Source organism: Ovis aries, chromosome X (assembly GCF_016772045.2).
Source record: "Ovis aries strain OAR_USU_Benz2616 breed Rambouillet chromosome X, ARS-UI_Ramb_v3.0, whole genome shotgun sequence".
In the NCBI taxonomy this organism is placed as follows: Eukaryota; Metazoa; Chordata; class Mammalia; order Artiodactyla; family Bovidae; genus Ovis; species Ovis aries.
This window is the reverse complement of record NC_056080.1, coordinates 12,159,504-12,175,543: the sequence shown is the minus strand read 5'-3', so window position 1 is coordinate 12,175,543 and position 16,040 is coordinate 12,159,504. Positions and strand designations below refer to the sequence as shown.

General features: G+C 40.5%; 1 long non-coding RNA gene across 1 annotated transcript in view; it reads right to left on the bottom strand.

Moving 5' to 3' along the window:
- LOC105605360 (uncharacterized) overlaps window positions 1–15,920 on the bottom strand; it is a 30,526-nt gene extending 14,606 nt beyond the window's left edge. The window contains exon 1 of the long non-coding RNA XR_001025070.5: window positions 15,862–15,920. This is a non-coding gene — a long non-coding RNA (uncharacterized LOC105605360). The remainder of the gene's footprint in view (window positions 1–15,861) is intronic.
- Between the last annotated feature and the right edge of the window lie 120 nt (window positions 15,921–16,040).

Below are 16,040 nucleotides of genomic sequence, written 5' to 3'. Positions count from 1 at the left end.
GAGGGATCTTTCCTTCCTTCCTTTTGCTTATATTTCCTGTTTCTCATACAATAAAAATCTATTATTAGTTAATAATAAATTTACATCTACCAGCTTAATAGTGAATGTTGAGGGTTCTGTTTTTATTCAAGTGTAAATTAGGACTTTTCATTTCTATTGGAAGATGGCTTAGGTGGTCAAACCAATGCTCACTACTTGGTTGGAATCCATCTCTTTATCGGGAGCTTTCTGCAAGTTTAAACCTTTGATGATAAATATTAATCTATGATAGAATATTTTGTCCATCACACAAAATTTTCCAGTGGTGTATTCCTTTATTCATTCTTTGTAGATAAAGAAAGACTTCAAAATGGATCTTGAAAGTAGCTTAAGAAAATAATCCAAACATTGAAATTTGGTATGCCAGAAAATCTGTCTGTAATGGTAAAAAATTGGAAACAAATGTTCCCAGATAGAAGATGGTCTAGCAAATTATACTGCAGCAATTAAAAGAATATTTTGAAGCCATTTTAAATATTGATTATGAAAGATAACAATCTGGAAAATGCAAATCAAATAACATTTTTAACAAACAGTATATCATCAACACCACACTGATATGCCACTTCATACCCACTGCTGCTGCTGCTGCTAAGTCACTTCAGTCGTGTCCGACTCTGTGCGACCCCATAGACGCCAGCCGACCAGGCTTCCCCGTCTCTGGGACTCTCCAGGCAAGAACACTGGAGTGAGTTGCCATTTCCTTCTCCAATGCATGAAAGTGAAAAGGGAAAGTGAAGTCGCTCAGTCATGTCCGACTCTAGCAACCCCATGGACTGCAGCCTACCAGGCTCCTCCGTCCATGGGATTTTCCAGGCAAAAGTACTGGAGTGGGGTGCCATTGACTTCTCCTCATACCCACTAGAATGACTAAAATCAAAAAGACATGTAATAACAAGTATTAAAGAGATGAGAATACCAGACCATCTGACCTGTCTCCTGAGAAATCTGTATGCCGGTCAAGAAGCAACAGTTAGAACTGGACATGGAACAACAGACAGCTTCCAAATTGGGAAAGGAGTACGTCAAGGCTGTATATTGTCACCCTGCTTATTTAACTTATATGCAGAGTACATTATGCAAAATGCTGGACTGGATGAAGAACAAGCTGGAATCAAGATTGCCGGGAGAAATATCAATAACCTCAGATATGCTGATGACAGCACACTTACGGCAGAAAGCGAAGAAGAACTAAAGAGCCTCTTGATGAAAGTGAAAGAGGAGAGTGAAAAGTTGGCTTAAAACTCAAGATTCAGAAACTAAGATCATGGCATCTGGTCCCATCACTTCATGGCAACAATGGGGAAACAATTGAAACAGTGAGAGTCTTTATTTTGGGGGGCTCCAAAATCACTGCAGATGGTGACTGCAGCCATGAAATTAAAAGATGCTTGCTTTTTGGTAGAAAAGTTAGGACCAACCTAGACAGCATATTAAAAAGCAGAGACATTACTTTGCCAACAAAGGTCCATCTAGTCAAAATTATGGTTATTCCAGTAGTCATGTATGGATGTGAGAGTTGGACTATAAAGAAAGCTGATTGCCGAAGAATTGATGCTTTTGAACTGTGGTGTTGGAGGAGACTCTTGAGAGTCCCTTGGACAGCAAGGAGATCCAACCAGTCTATCCTAAAGGAAATCAGTCCTGAATATTCATTGGAAGGACTGATGCTGAAGCTGAAGCTCCAATACTTTGGCCACCTGATGCAAAGAACTGACTCATTGGAAAAGACTTTGATGCTGGGAAAGATTGAAGGAGGGAGAAGAAGGTGATGACAGAGGATGAGATGGTTGGATGGCATCACCGACTCAATGGACATGAGTTTGAGTAAGCTCTGGGAGTTGGACAGGGAAGCCTGGTGTACTGCAGTCCATGGAGTCTCAAAGAGTCAGATATGACTGAGCGACTGAACTGAACTGAACTGAACAAGTGTTGATGAGAATATGGAGAAATTTGAACACTCCTATATTGCTGATTACACAGCCACTTTGGAAAGCATTCTGGCACTTCCTCAAAAAGTGCCAGTCTAGGTTCAATACAGGATACAGGATGCTTGGGGCTGGTGCACTGGGATGACCCAGAGAGATGATATGGAGAGGGAGGTGGGAGGGGGGGTTCAGGATTGGGAACTCATGCACACCCGTGGTGGATTCATGTCAATGTATGGCAAAACCAATACAGTATCGTAAAGTAAAAATTTTTTAAAATAATAAATTTAAAAAAAAAAGAAAAAAGAAAAAAAAGTGCCATGTGACCCAGAATTGAAAACAAGTGTTCAAATACTTGTACACAAACATTCAGAACAGCCCCATTCACAAGAGCCAAAAGGTGGGGAAAAAACAAATCTCTATCATCTGATGAATGAATAAACAAAATGTGGTCTTTCCATACAATGTTAGCTCTAATAGATATAGTGCTAAATGTTATACAGCCATAAAAAGGATTGAAGTCCTGATACATGCTACAACCTTGAAAACTTTATGCTAAGTGAAAGAAGCCAGACACAAAAGCCCACATATTGAATTAATCCATTTATATGAAATGCCCAGAATAGGCAGATCTAGAGAGACAAAATCTCTAGAGCAGGGAGGATTGAAGGGAAATAGGGAGTGACAGCTAATGGGTATAGGATGTCTTTTGGCGGTGATGAAAATGTTCTCAAATTGATTGTGGCAACAGTTACACAACTCTGTAAATATACTAAAAACCATTGAACTGTATACTTTGAATGGGTGAACTGGATGCTATGTGAGTTATATCTCAATAAGAAAGCTGTTATTAAAAACACACCTAGCTATATTGCACACTATGACTAAAGAAAAGTACATGCGTAGAGAAAAAAAATTCAAATTTTAAAATGCTTTGTAATGTGATTATATAATTATAATGACAGAAGTTTTTAATGAACCCAATTAATGGAGAGCAATTAGCACAGGAATTTCCAAGTTAATTTTGTGAGCATTCCATATGGTCTTCAGTAAAGATTCATTTTATCATTTTCAAGCCAGACTTAGAACATCTGGAGATGAGGACTGGAGAAGTAGGATACAACATTCCCTAAAAGTCAAATGTAGAAGACAGATTAGGAAGGTGATTGGCAAGCACACGGTAGGTCTGCATTCATACTAGCCAAGCAGAGATTTCTCGTGTTACATCTGAGCCCCTTTTCTCTTCTCCCTGGCAGTTTCATTCTCTCTTGTAACTTTGACTTCTTCTGAAGTCATAATCCCAAGGCTGTTTCCAGCATGAAGCTCTTTCCTGACTTTCAGACTTCTGTAGCTATCTGCCTCTTGTAAATAATAAAGCTTATTAATAAACCACGTTCATTGCTATTAACCCTCTTCTTTTAGAATCAGCACTACTAAGAATATCTTTGACATTTTTTTGACCAAAGGCAAACTTGTTTTTATTTGAACACTCCCCCTCAACACAAGGGCCATGCTAGTGGTAAGATGTGAGGGGAGTGTGAAAGGTGGGGGAAGGAATTTAAAGCAGTCTTCCATTTGGAATCCAAAACAGATACATTTCGAAGACAACTCTGCCCGCTTCTCGCTCCTGCCACCAAGTCACGAAATAGTAACATTGAGGTTGTCCAAAAACAAATGCTGGAGAGGGTGTGGAGAGAAGAGAACCCTCCTATACTGTTGGTGGGAATGTAAACTGGTACAGCCACGATGGAAATAGTATGGAGGTTCCTTAGAAAATGAAAAATAGAGTTACCATATGACCGTGCAATCCTACTCCTGGGCATATATCCGGAGAACAGCATGGTCTGAAAGGATGCATGCACCCCATTGTTCATTGCGGCACTGTTTACAATGGCCAAGACATGGAAATGAGCAATGTAAATGTTCATGGACAGATGAATGGATAAAAATGTGGTACATATATACAATGCAATATTACTCAGTCTTTAAAAAGAATGAAATAATCCCATTTGTCTCAACATGGATGGACCTAGAGAGTGTCATACTGAGTGAAGTAAGTCAGACAGAGAAGGAGAAATATCGTATGACATCCGTTATAGGCAAAATTTAGAAGACATGATTCAAATGAACTTATTTACCAAAAAAAAAAAAAAATCGACTCACAGACTTAGAGAACAAACTTATGGTTACCAGGGGGTTAGGATGGGGGAAGAGATAGTTAGGGAGTTGGGGATGGACATGTACACACTGCTGTATTTTAAATGGATAACCAACAAGGACCTGCTATATAGCACAGGGAACTCCGCTCAATGTTATGTGGCTGTCTGGATGGGAGGGGGATTTGGGGAAGAATGGATACATGTATATGTATGATTGAGTCCCTTTGCTGTCTGCCTGAAACTCACAACACTGTTAATCGGCTGTACTCCAATGTAAAGTAAAAAATTTGAAAAAAAAAATTGAGATTGTCAAGGATAGGATCAAACAAATCATCTCAGAGATACTGACAAGAAGCCACAAATGCCTCAAAATGGAAGGAGACATATTTTGGAGATAATTTGCTCCCTGCTCTGTGTTCCTGTTCCACATGCATTAGCCCATTTAAACCTCCCATCAACTGCAAAGCAGGTGCTAATTACATTCACATATTCAGATGGATCCAGGCTGGCATAGTAAGTTGCTCAAGATTACACAGCTAGGAAGTGAGAGAATGAGAATTCAGGTACAAACTCCACTGCCTCACTCTGTAGATCAGAGTCCCTTCTCCTCAGCACTAGTGACATTTGGTGCCAGATAATACTGTGCCTCGAAGGATGTCCTATGTGTTGTAGGGTGTTTAGTTAGCAACATTGCTGGCCTCTACCCACTAGATGTCAAAACTCCAATGTTGTCAAATGTCTCCTGGGGGTAAAATTACCTCCAGTTGAGAACCACTGCTATAGCTGGGGAGAAAACAAAGAAACCTAGCTTAAAGATTAAATAAAGTGCCAATCTGTGATAACTAGTAAACAGCCCAACCTGTATTCAAATTTAGGATGACCTAATGGCATATGCTGTTATGCTACATTGATCAGTATGGCAGAAAAACCAAGAGCAGAGAAAAAGACAGGAAGAACAAAAGGAAATAAGAGCATTCTTTGGGAACGATTTGCTTTTATTTAAAGCAAAACAAACAGAGTGGTCCCTAAAGACTACTAAAGAAACAGACTGTTAAGAATTGTTCAAGAAGGAGCCCCTAACCTACTTAAGCTTAACTAAGAGTAAGCAGTGTTTCCTAAACTCTGCTTTGTATTAAAATCACCTTGAGAGCTTTAAAAATACTGATACCTGAGTCCCAGCCCCTAGAGATTGTTATTTAAACATTCTGGAGTGTGGCCAGATGCCAGGAGCCAGCACGGGAGATCCCACCTATGGTAAAGGTCATGAGGAAGAGGCCTGATGGGCAAAGGCGGATCAGGACTCAAGGGACTCCCTGACCCCACCCATGGCAAGGTCATGCAGAAGAGGCCTGACGGGCAAGGCAGATCAGGACTCAAGGGGTCCCCTGGATCTACTTGAGCATCTACCCCCCAAACCAAAATCTGTCTGTTATACTACACTCTTCTGACATTAACAGGGGCTATCCCTGACCACTTTTCTCTGGAAAATTAACTTAGAGCCCCAGTTAATAGTCTCCTGCATATGAAAGGAGTGTCTCAGCTCAAACCTCTCTGCTGGCAGTCTAGCTTGTGTGACAGGTTTATCCACACTCCTGCTACTGCACACATGATTGTTTACAACCTCTCAACCATAAACAGCACAGAGAGTTTGGAGTATTTTGAAAGTCTTAGTTAGCATAGGGTTTTTCTAAAGATAAAAATCATGTTGGTGAAGGGTTTCATTGCTGAGTTAATGATTGCCGCCAGGCCTCCATACCCTTAGGCACCTGGGAGTATGTTAATCAATGTAATTGGAATGTAGAAAAAGAAATATTGTAGTTTTGATGTTAGCAATACTAGACTTTTGAGTTAATGAATTTTTCTTTGTTATAAATCACTGTATTCCTCTTTCTTTGTTATAAATCGTTGTATCCTTGCTATGTAAGAATAACCTTATCACTATCTTAAGACAAAGCAGATCTTAAGGGAAAACAAGTTTTCTGATTGACTAACCTTTATCAATAGAAAGAAAGACGGGGCCATAAAATGTTAATCGGTCTTCAGATCAGAAGATATTGTAAACAAACGTAAGACCCTTGTAAGAACAAAGGTATGCAAAGAACACTCTGTCTTTAGATAAGGGTCAGAGCAGCAGACCCTGCATGACTCTGCTTCTTACATTTATCTCTATGTACAACTTAAAGTATAAAAGCTTCCCTGAAAAATAAAGAGACGGATCAGGACCATTTCCACGAAAGCCTGGTTCCTCCATGTCGTTCTTTCTTTCAATTCTTTCTCTCTCTCTCTCTCTTACTCTCCTTTTCAAGCTGATCCGTTAGAACACAGAGGCTCTCTGCATTCACTTTTTTGCCTGGGCTTCTAAGACCCGACCAGGAAGGCGCTCTGCGTCTTCACTCCTCCGGGAGACCAAGAGGGCACCTGCAGCCTACGTGAACAGAGAAAGTCCCTTGTCTGAGGCTTTATTGGCTTTCTGTGTAAACCAAGGAATATCAGCCTCTTTCTCTCCTCTATTCTCTTAACTGCAAATTCTTTCCTTATCTCTATACCTATATATCTCTCTCACCTTGCCATCCACACTTTGGATACCCTGGATCCAACTGGGGCTGGACCTCGGTAGCCAGGGTTAGTGGTTTTTAAAAGCTCTCCACACTGCTAGTGTGAATCCAAAGCTAAGAACCACTGCTATAATAAATGATTCAGCTAGTACTTTATTCCTATGGGTCTTACCAATTATGCATGTTAAATTGATTGCATTTGTTTAGCTTAAAAGAAAACCAAATGGTTACCTAATAAATTGAGTACATACATTATTCTCAACAATTATCAAGCTACTGATTGATCATCAAATTTGTAAATGTTCATAGCATCCTATAACCAGAAAGGAAAGTATTCTCTAGTTCCTAACCTTTTCTTGTCTCCTGTCACATTTCCAGTAGAAAATGAGCCAAAACGATGGAAAGGATATCAATTATTTCATAATTTTTCACAACATTATAAACATGTGATGGAAGAATTTTTTAATTATTGGGTAAAATGTAGTTTGGAATTATTTAAGGGCCCTAAATAGTTTCTTTTGGATTATTCCAATATGTTTGGTGAAAATATTTTTTAAAAATTTAACCTTGTCCCTACCATCATGAACAATCCAGAATTCAATAGATGCTTCAGTTTCCAAAATGTGATTTATTCCGATAACAAAAGGACATTGTCATTTTCATTAATATGAAATTAATTAAAGCTATTAATATTCATAATAGCTTTCAAACTATGGAAAAAAGAACCATGTACTCAACTAACTTTCTATCAGACAGTATTTTCTAATCTAGACACAACACTGCTATTCACTGCAAATATATGGCCTTTCATTCCCTGGACAGTCTAGACCTGCCCAGAGTAAGCAATAAAGCAGGATAGACCTTCCCATCATTTCTCCAGTACTAAGGATCATTTCTAACCATGGTGAACAAAAATTTATCTTTCAACCACTATTCTGAAGAATAGGGGGTGGGTTTGCTTTGTGTGTGTGTGTGTGTGTGTGTGTGTGTGGCTATTGACAATTTTTGTGTGTTTGTTTTTTAAATAAAGAGAAAGTTTGGAAGTGTAATCAGTTTTCCCAGATCCTGAAAGTCCATAAATACCTTCAAGAGTCGGGTGGAATTCAGTAAATGATAGAAACTCTCTTCAGAAGGGTGTCTATATGCCCAATATGGCCACCATTGAGTTGAAGTCTTACTTTAGACACCAGAACTAAAAAAAAAAAAAAAAATAGCACTGGCCCTGGGTAGCAGAAATAACCAAATTTATGTAACACATATATTCGCTGAGAATTAAGTGTTATTTAATTTAGTTGATTACATTTAATTCCATTTTAATTGAACAAATGGTCCACTCTACTCCTACAGTTCTTTATTTTACAAAAAAAAAAAAATCAGAGGGAGGAAGTATAAATGCGTAGTTCTTTTGAGTCTCCATAGCATCTAGCAAACTGCTTTGTATGTTAAAATATGCCTTATATGTTCAAAATCTATGCTATGTAGTAGTTGGCTGAGGGGAAAGATCCTTGAACCACATCATTTACTATTCTCTGATTTGTTTCATGCAGCGTCTGCTTTGGATGCGTTCTTCGTGCAGTGTCCTGTTGTTCCTTTGTAAACTGGAGGTAAACTTGTACCAGGATGAAGCCTATGAATGGCAAGGATGATGTGGCGCAGGGAAAGAATGGAGCAGATGCAAGCATGGGCTTTTCATGACTATTGATTGAATGACTCTGCTTTCAGTTTCCATTGATCTGCTGGCACTGACTAGATTTACTACTACTGTGCTTTGTTTCTTTTTTAAAAAAAAAATTTTAGTGAAGTATAGTCAATATACAATGTTGTGTTAGTTTCTGCTCTACAACAGGGTGACTTGCTTATACACATATCTACCATGTTCTTTTTTCCATAGTTTGAAAGCCATATTAATGAAAATGACAATAAATCACATTTTGGAAATGGAAACATTTTTTAATATTCTTTCCCATTATGGTTTATCCCAGGAGATTGGATATAGTTCCCTGTGCTCTGCAGCAGGACTGTGCTTTGTTTCTGAGAGTCTATATTTTATTTGCCCTGGAGCAGTATCTCCCTTGTGTGTAGGTCATTTCCCTGAGACCTCCGTGTATCCAGGAAACAGCCGAGAGCTGAGAAGCAAGTCAAAATACTTTTGAGCAACTAAAATAGACGTGACTGTGTCTCCACTGTCCAAACATACAAAGCCAAAAGCTCTTTGGAGCTCTCTGTACATAATTCTAGCAAACCTGATTGTATGATTTTCTAACAGGGCATACTAGAAGCAGCAAATTTGGTGGGAGATTAGGACAGAAAGGCTGCCAAAGACTGAGATGCTGGCAACCACAAAAATGACACCTGACAGGCAGCAAGAGAGAAAAAGACTGCAGAGCAAAAAAGAAAACCCGTCAAAATACATCAAGTAAATCAAAACTCAGCAGAGAGTTGATCATTCCATGTAGAGGCAAATAACCTGATACTTCAACTACACACGAAAACATCATTGTATTCTAGCATGGGAAAGAAACTGACATTTATTACAGTAAGCATGAGATAGAAAGAAACAAACATCTTCAGGAAATTGTAGGAGACAGCAGGAGAGTATACAATATCTTTTAGAAAGATTTCTAGCCAAAACGCTTTTGTTATTGTTTTTGTGTTAAGAGAAATAAGAATCAGTAAACAGAAAAAAAAATCGGATCCATAAGTCATTTACATATGCCACCTCTTCCCTAGCATACTGGATTCATTAGGCATTATTGTATTTCGAACAAAGCATGAAAATCTCTTTTAAAGTGTCAGGTTCTGCAAATATCACTATGACAGCAATAATGTGATTTAGGAAGGAGAGAAACACACGCATAGACAGATACAGAAAGAAAGAGACTGCTAACTCTCTGCCATGGCAGAGGTTAGTACCATGCCTTTCCACAGCCACTATGCTGTCTATTTCAACTATGACACATAACTCATTCTGCTTTTAAATAAAGTCATCATTATCATCCATCAGATCATGCACTTATGTACTATTCATAATGTTCATTCTGATGCCTGCCTAATATTCCATGTTCCTAAATTGCTTCCATTTCACCAATTATCCATAAACAATACTGTAGTAAACATCTACACAAATATAGCTATTATGTCCTTTTATAGTTCTGAATTACTATCAAAAGAGAAAATTCCTCAAACTGGCATTAGAAATAGCTCTAAAATGAGAAACTTTCCTGGTGGTCCATTGACTGAGACTCTGAGGGGGCCCTGGTTGGATCCCTGGTCAGGGAGCTAGACCCCCACATGTCACAACTAAAGATTCTGCATGCCCGTTGAAGATCAAAGATCTCGAGGGCCACAGCTAAGACCTGGGGCAGCCAAACAGAGAAATCAAAAGAAAGGAAAAAAGAAACATTATCTGAAGAGTGACCTACTTTACAAGGTGGCGGTAAAAAAGAAAAGTCGTAGCACTATCAAAGCCCTCTTCCCAGATTAGCAGCGATCTGAACCTCTCACCTGGAGCCTGCTTCCTCCCACCGCCCTAAATTGCCCCAGAACCGAGACTCATTCAGTCAACCGCTTCACAGATAGAAAACTGCAGGTTCTGGCTGCCATCTGGTGGACATTTCATGACAGTGCTGCTAAATTCAGATCCACACTAAGGAGCTATGGCTGTTACACATTAAGCACAGCCATGAAGAGGACCCGGTGGGCATCACTGTTCCTCTATTAACAGATGAAGACAGGCTCAAAGAAGTAGTGACTAGATCAAGGTCACACAAGTAAGGGACAAAGTCAGATCTTCCATCCCCTAGAATAAGTCTTTGTCCATTTCATGAGCTGTTGTGTGTGAATACAATTATCCATGCCAAGCAAAATCTGAAAGCAGTGGGGGAAACATTATGAACCTGATTTTCTCTTAATCCATAAGAGGGATACTGCACAGTATCTGTAGGTAGGTGTGCTTTACTTCTGTGTCATGACCTGTAAGATATCTCGTGAGAACAGAAAACATGCCATGTGTGAAATGAAGCTCTCAGAAACCCTGCCACATTGTTGGGTACCAGTGATTTTAGCCGGGTGAAGTTAACAATATTATTTAGAGATTGCTGTTGTTCAGTCGCTAAGTCTTATTAGGCTATTTGCAACCCCATGGACAGCAGCATGCAAGGCTTCCTGTCCATTCCCAGAGTTTGTTCTGTTAAGTCAGTAATGTCATTCAACCATCTCTTCCTCTGTTGCCCCCCTCTCCTTCTTCCCCAGCATCAGGGTCTTTTGCAGTCCGTTGACTCTTCACATCAGGTGGCCAAAGTATTGGAGCCTCAGCATCAGTCCTTCCATTGAATGTTCAGGGCTGATTTCCTTTAGGATTGACTGGTTTGATCTCCTTGCAGTCCAAGGGACTCTCAAGAGTCTCCAGCACCACAGTTTGAAAGCATCATTTAGAGATGAACTTTTACCTAATCCTGAGGTTGTTGAAGATAAAATAACTTTAAAAAACAATGTGAAGGAAGAGAATTGGAAACTCACTTGGCAAAAAATATATTATGGAACTTTTGGTGTACAGTCCACACTCAGTTAAATGTGATGACATATGTCACTGTAGTGTTAGGGCCGTAAGAATAAGGCATTTCCCTTTACTTTACATTTCTCCATCAATAACTATGTACCATGTGCCATCTGGTGGATGAAGATGGGTACTGTTTTGTGGATTTAATCCATAGACATAACAGTGCTTTATAATTATAGCTATTTAAACAAAATTTTTTATTACTTGGAAACCTGGATAACCTTTCATAAATTAGTTGGTTCTATCCCACACCAATCCCTTAATCATCTTTTTAAATTACTGATAAAGAATTTCATCTACTAAAGATTCAAAACCATTAAAGATAAGCTCAAAAAAAACCTAAAGGAAGTCCCCTCCCCCCAAAAAAATAAGCTCAGAATGTTTATATGGTCAGTTGACCAGGACCCTCGTTACTTCTCAAAAAAGTACTGATCGCTTAATATAATAATATAAACAGGGATTAATCTTTTGCCTGTTTTCCACATCTCAAGAAATTTCATAAGAATCCCTTCATTATCCTATTTAAGTTTGCAGATATGCAAATAATCACAATTATTGTCCCATTTCATTTCTTTTTTAAAATTTTACTGAAGTATAGTTGATTTACACTGTTGTGTTAAATGTCTGCTGTACAGCAAAGTGAATCAGTTTTACATATATATATATTCTTTTCCATTATCTTTTATCACAAGATATTGGGTATAGTTCCTTGTCCTATACAGTAAGACTTATTGTTTATCCATTCTATATATTAATATAATAGTTTGCACCTCTTAATCCCAAATGCCCAATCCATCCCTTCCCAAGCCTGTCCCATTTCATTTACCCTTGTACGTGACCAGTATTCATTCCCGTTTAGTATGATGGGCTGTAATGACACAGAACCAAATGAGGCCAGGCCCCAGCTCTCAGGCGTTGTACCATTGAATGAAAGATGCTGAGAAGTAAATGTACAACTGTAGAATCCCATGTGTCACAAATACCGCATGGCCCAGATCTTCCTTTGATAAAGGACTTGTCCCAGTAGCCGAGAGCCACCTCATCCAGTGCCATGGACCTTGCCAGGGGCTCAAGTCTACTGACTGCTCCGTGTGGGCAAACATAGGCCCGGCCATCTTGACCCTACTTCCGACCATTCAGAAGGGCCCTTCTTGATCCTGAGATGTCTGCAGGGTCCATGAAAACTGTTACTAGGCCACATGCAAGCCCAGCTCTTTTCTCTACCCCAGTGGTTCTTAACTGGAGGTGGTTTTGCACCCCCTCCCTGGGATATTCGGCAGTGTCTGCAGCTATTTTTGGTCATCACAGCTAAGGGGAAGAGGGGTGGGGCTTTGAGGTACGGACTCGAGAAGGTTTCCAGGCAAGAGAGCTGGCTCCCAACCAGCTTCTGCACAACACTCATGCAACAGAGGGCGCCTGAGGGATCCAAAGAGGCCCACAAGATTAGCTTCGACTTCCCATACCTGGCGGGATGCTCTATACTTGCGCATCCCTGAGGGGGACTCTGGAGCTGGGTGTCACAGTTCAGGATTATTCTGAACTACTTCCACCCCTCCCAGGATTCACTGACAGGAGACTGCTGTGACATATGGCTTTAAGGACCGTGGAAGTCAGTGGCGCTCTTTCAAGGGATGGTTCTCAACTAGGGGCAAATTTGACCCTCCCCGGCAAGGGCGTGGGAAATTTGGCAACCTCTGGTTGTGACAAATGGTGCTACTGGCATGCAGTGAATAGAGGCCAAGAATGCTGCTAAAAATCCTGCAATGCCCAGGAACCTCGGAGGTCAATCACGCCAAGGGTCAGAAACCCTGCTTTGATGAGGCCCTCCTCTTGAAGGACCCGTTAAAGCTTTGCTAAAATCCAGTTAAGGCTTATTTATAATTTGAGTTTTAGGCCTGAGGCTAATGAAAGAAAATATCAGGCAAGAGGGTGAGGAATGGTCGGATTTTTTCCCACCAGATGGCGCCAAAAGACAGGTTAAAAATATCAGGCACAAGGGTGAGGAATGATAGGATTTTTTTCCACTAGATGGCACCAAAAGACAAGTAAAAACATCAGGCGCGCGCGTGAGGCATGTTAGGATTTCTTTCCACCAGATGGTGCCAAAAGACAAGTTTTTAAAAATCCAACCTTCAGAAGCCAGTTTCTCTGCAAGGTTAGATGTCTGGAGTAACAATGACCATCTTTCCAAAAGGGATTGTTACTTTTTAAGTGCTTAGTTGTCCTCACCATGGATATTTTCATGCATGTGAATGACAATGAATAATAATGAAAACTCTGCCTGGAAGATGATAAATACAGGGCCACCTCCTCAGTCAGTTATGGAATTTCCACTCCCTGTAGCAACCAGTGTGTGGGAGAATCAAGCTATCTTCTCACCTTGATCTCACTTTTAGCTGGCTACCTGACCAGCAGACAGTACCAAAACTGCTTTACCCCTAGGATGGCTGAGTGATGGCCTTCTGGCCATTAGTGGAATTGGAGCAGAAGTGTAGGAAAAAGAGTTGTAGTTAAAGCAGTGATTCTTGGTGGGGTGGAAGGAGGTATGTACTGACATCTAATAGGCAGAAACCAGTAATGCTGTGAAACAAAGTACAACACACAAGCGAACTCTCGGAATACAGAATTATCCAGCCTCCAATGTGAATTATGTTGAGGTGGGAAACCATACCTTACCAGTGGTCCCCAACATTTTTAGTACCAGGGACTGGTTTTGTGGAAGACATTTTTGCCATGCACCTGGGCAGAGTGGGGATGGTTTGGGGATGATTCAAGCACGTAACATTTATGGTGCACTTTATTTCTATTATTATTGCATCAGCTCCACCTCAGATCATCAGTCATTAGATTGAGGAGGTTAGGACCCCTGCCTCAGATGGAAGTGGCTTCACCTTTCTCGCTTCCCACTGGCTAGAAGAAAGGTGCAATGGTGTAGCATCTTGGACCATGTGTGCCAAGGTAGTAAGCCAGGGAGTCTGAATCTACAAGGCAGGTGGAATTTGAGTCCCTAGCCTGGTGCGTCTCCCTTACAATTCTGCACACCTTACATCCAGACAGAGAGAATATATATGAGTGTGTATATACACATACTGACAGTACTACTGTATATAAGTCATAGAACTCCAGTAACTACAGGACCTGAAACATACCCACTCCAGGTCTGCTTTGTTGTGCTTTTCCGATGTGGGCCCCCTGAGCTCTTTCTCCCTGGTACCTTCCCTTCTCTTTCCTTCCTCCCCTGATGTGGTTTCTTCCCTCCAGTAGAGATTCCACCAGGACCCAATTGATTTATCAGACTCAATCCATACCTGGCTTTTCCCAGAAGACACCACATCCCGATTCTCTCCCCACCCTTCTATCCTTAGATATCTTAATTCCTCCCACATCCAACTTCTGGAGAACAAATCTTGTCTAAAATAACCACCCTCAATATAAACACACTTTCTGGCCCTTACCCAGCTATGTTTTCTGCACAGAACTTACCACTGTGTACAATGATGTTATTTATTGTCTGTGCTCTACTCAACAGAGTGTTCAAAATTTGAGGTTAAAAAAATGTCTTATTTACCATCATATATCCAGTAAATGGATTAACACTGTCCCATAGACATATGTAATATGCAATATGCATGCAATATGTCTTGCACGCCCCATATAGAATGCTGAATGTTCTAGTAGCCACATTAATAAAGTAAAAAGATAAAGGGGAAATTAAATTGTCTTATTTAACCTAAACGGTCCTTCCCTAACATGTTGTCACTATTTCAAAGTGAGATATCTTCCATTCTTTTTCTCAAACGAATTCTGCAATAGCTACTGTGTAATTTACCCTTAAAGCCCACCTCAATACAGACTACATCTCAAGCTCTCAACAGCCACACAGGGCAAATGGCTGTGGTGGACTGCAGATATGGAATAATACCCGATCATAGTGGGCATCCATACAGATTTACTTTTCTTCCACAGTATTTGATTCTTCTAGAGTATAATAACAACATGGTAATAACGTTCACACCATTGATAAAGCCTAATTTGAACTAGCTCTCTACTCTTATTAGGTATTTGTTTCCAATCTCTGGTTTTTGAAATAATTCTGCAATGAGCATCCGGTTTATGTGTGTTTTTCTTTAGGATAAATTCTCAGAAGTGAACATTCTAGTATAAATATATGACCCCTCTCTGCTCTTGCTGCATTTTGCCAAACTACCCTGGGAAGGTATGTCACCTAAATTTCCAGTGATTTATGCTTATTATTGATCCTTTGAGACCCTAACAGCAGAGATATTGCTAATTATTGTGATGATAAAAAATGCTAATTAATAGGCACTAATGTTTGTCTGCTATCATATACCAGGCACTGTGCACTGGTATTAGTCACTTTTTCGGGGCTTAGGGAGGCTAGAATCGGACTCAAACGCATCTCTGTATGACTATTTCAAAGTCGGGGTGTTTCCTCTGGGCCGCAACCACGCTCCGTTTAAAAAAAAAAGGAAAAGGCTAACTAAATACAAGGGAACGAAGGTGAGAACGTTGAGAGAAGAGCAGAGTTAAATGCCAAGAAACTGTTGTGGATACCGCACCCGCGCAGAAACGAGCACACCCCGCCCACTGCCGGATCCTACCCGAGTGCCGCGATCCGGTCACTATAGCGGCCGTCCCCCCGCTGGCGGAGCCCCATTCCGCACCACTCCCCTTGCGTGGTGCGGAACGTGGCGCTCATGTGACGTCACCGCGGGGAGGGCGGGAGTTCCGGCGCGTCGCAGCCACGTGATCCGCGCCGGAAACCTTCTTCTAGTCACCC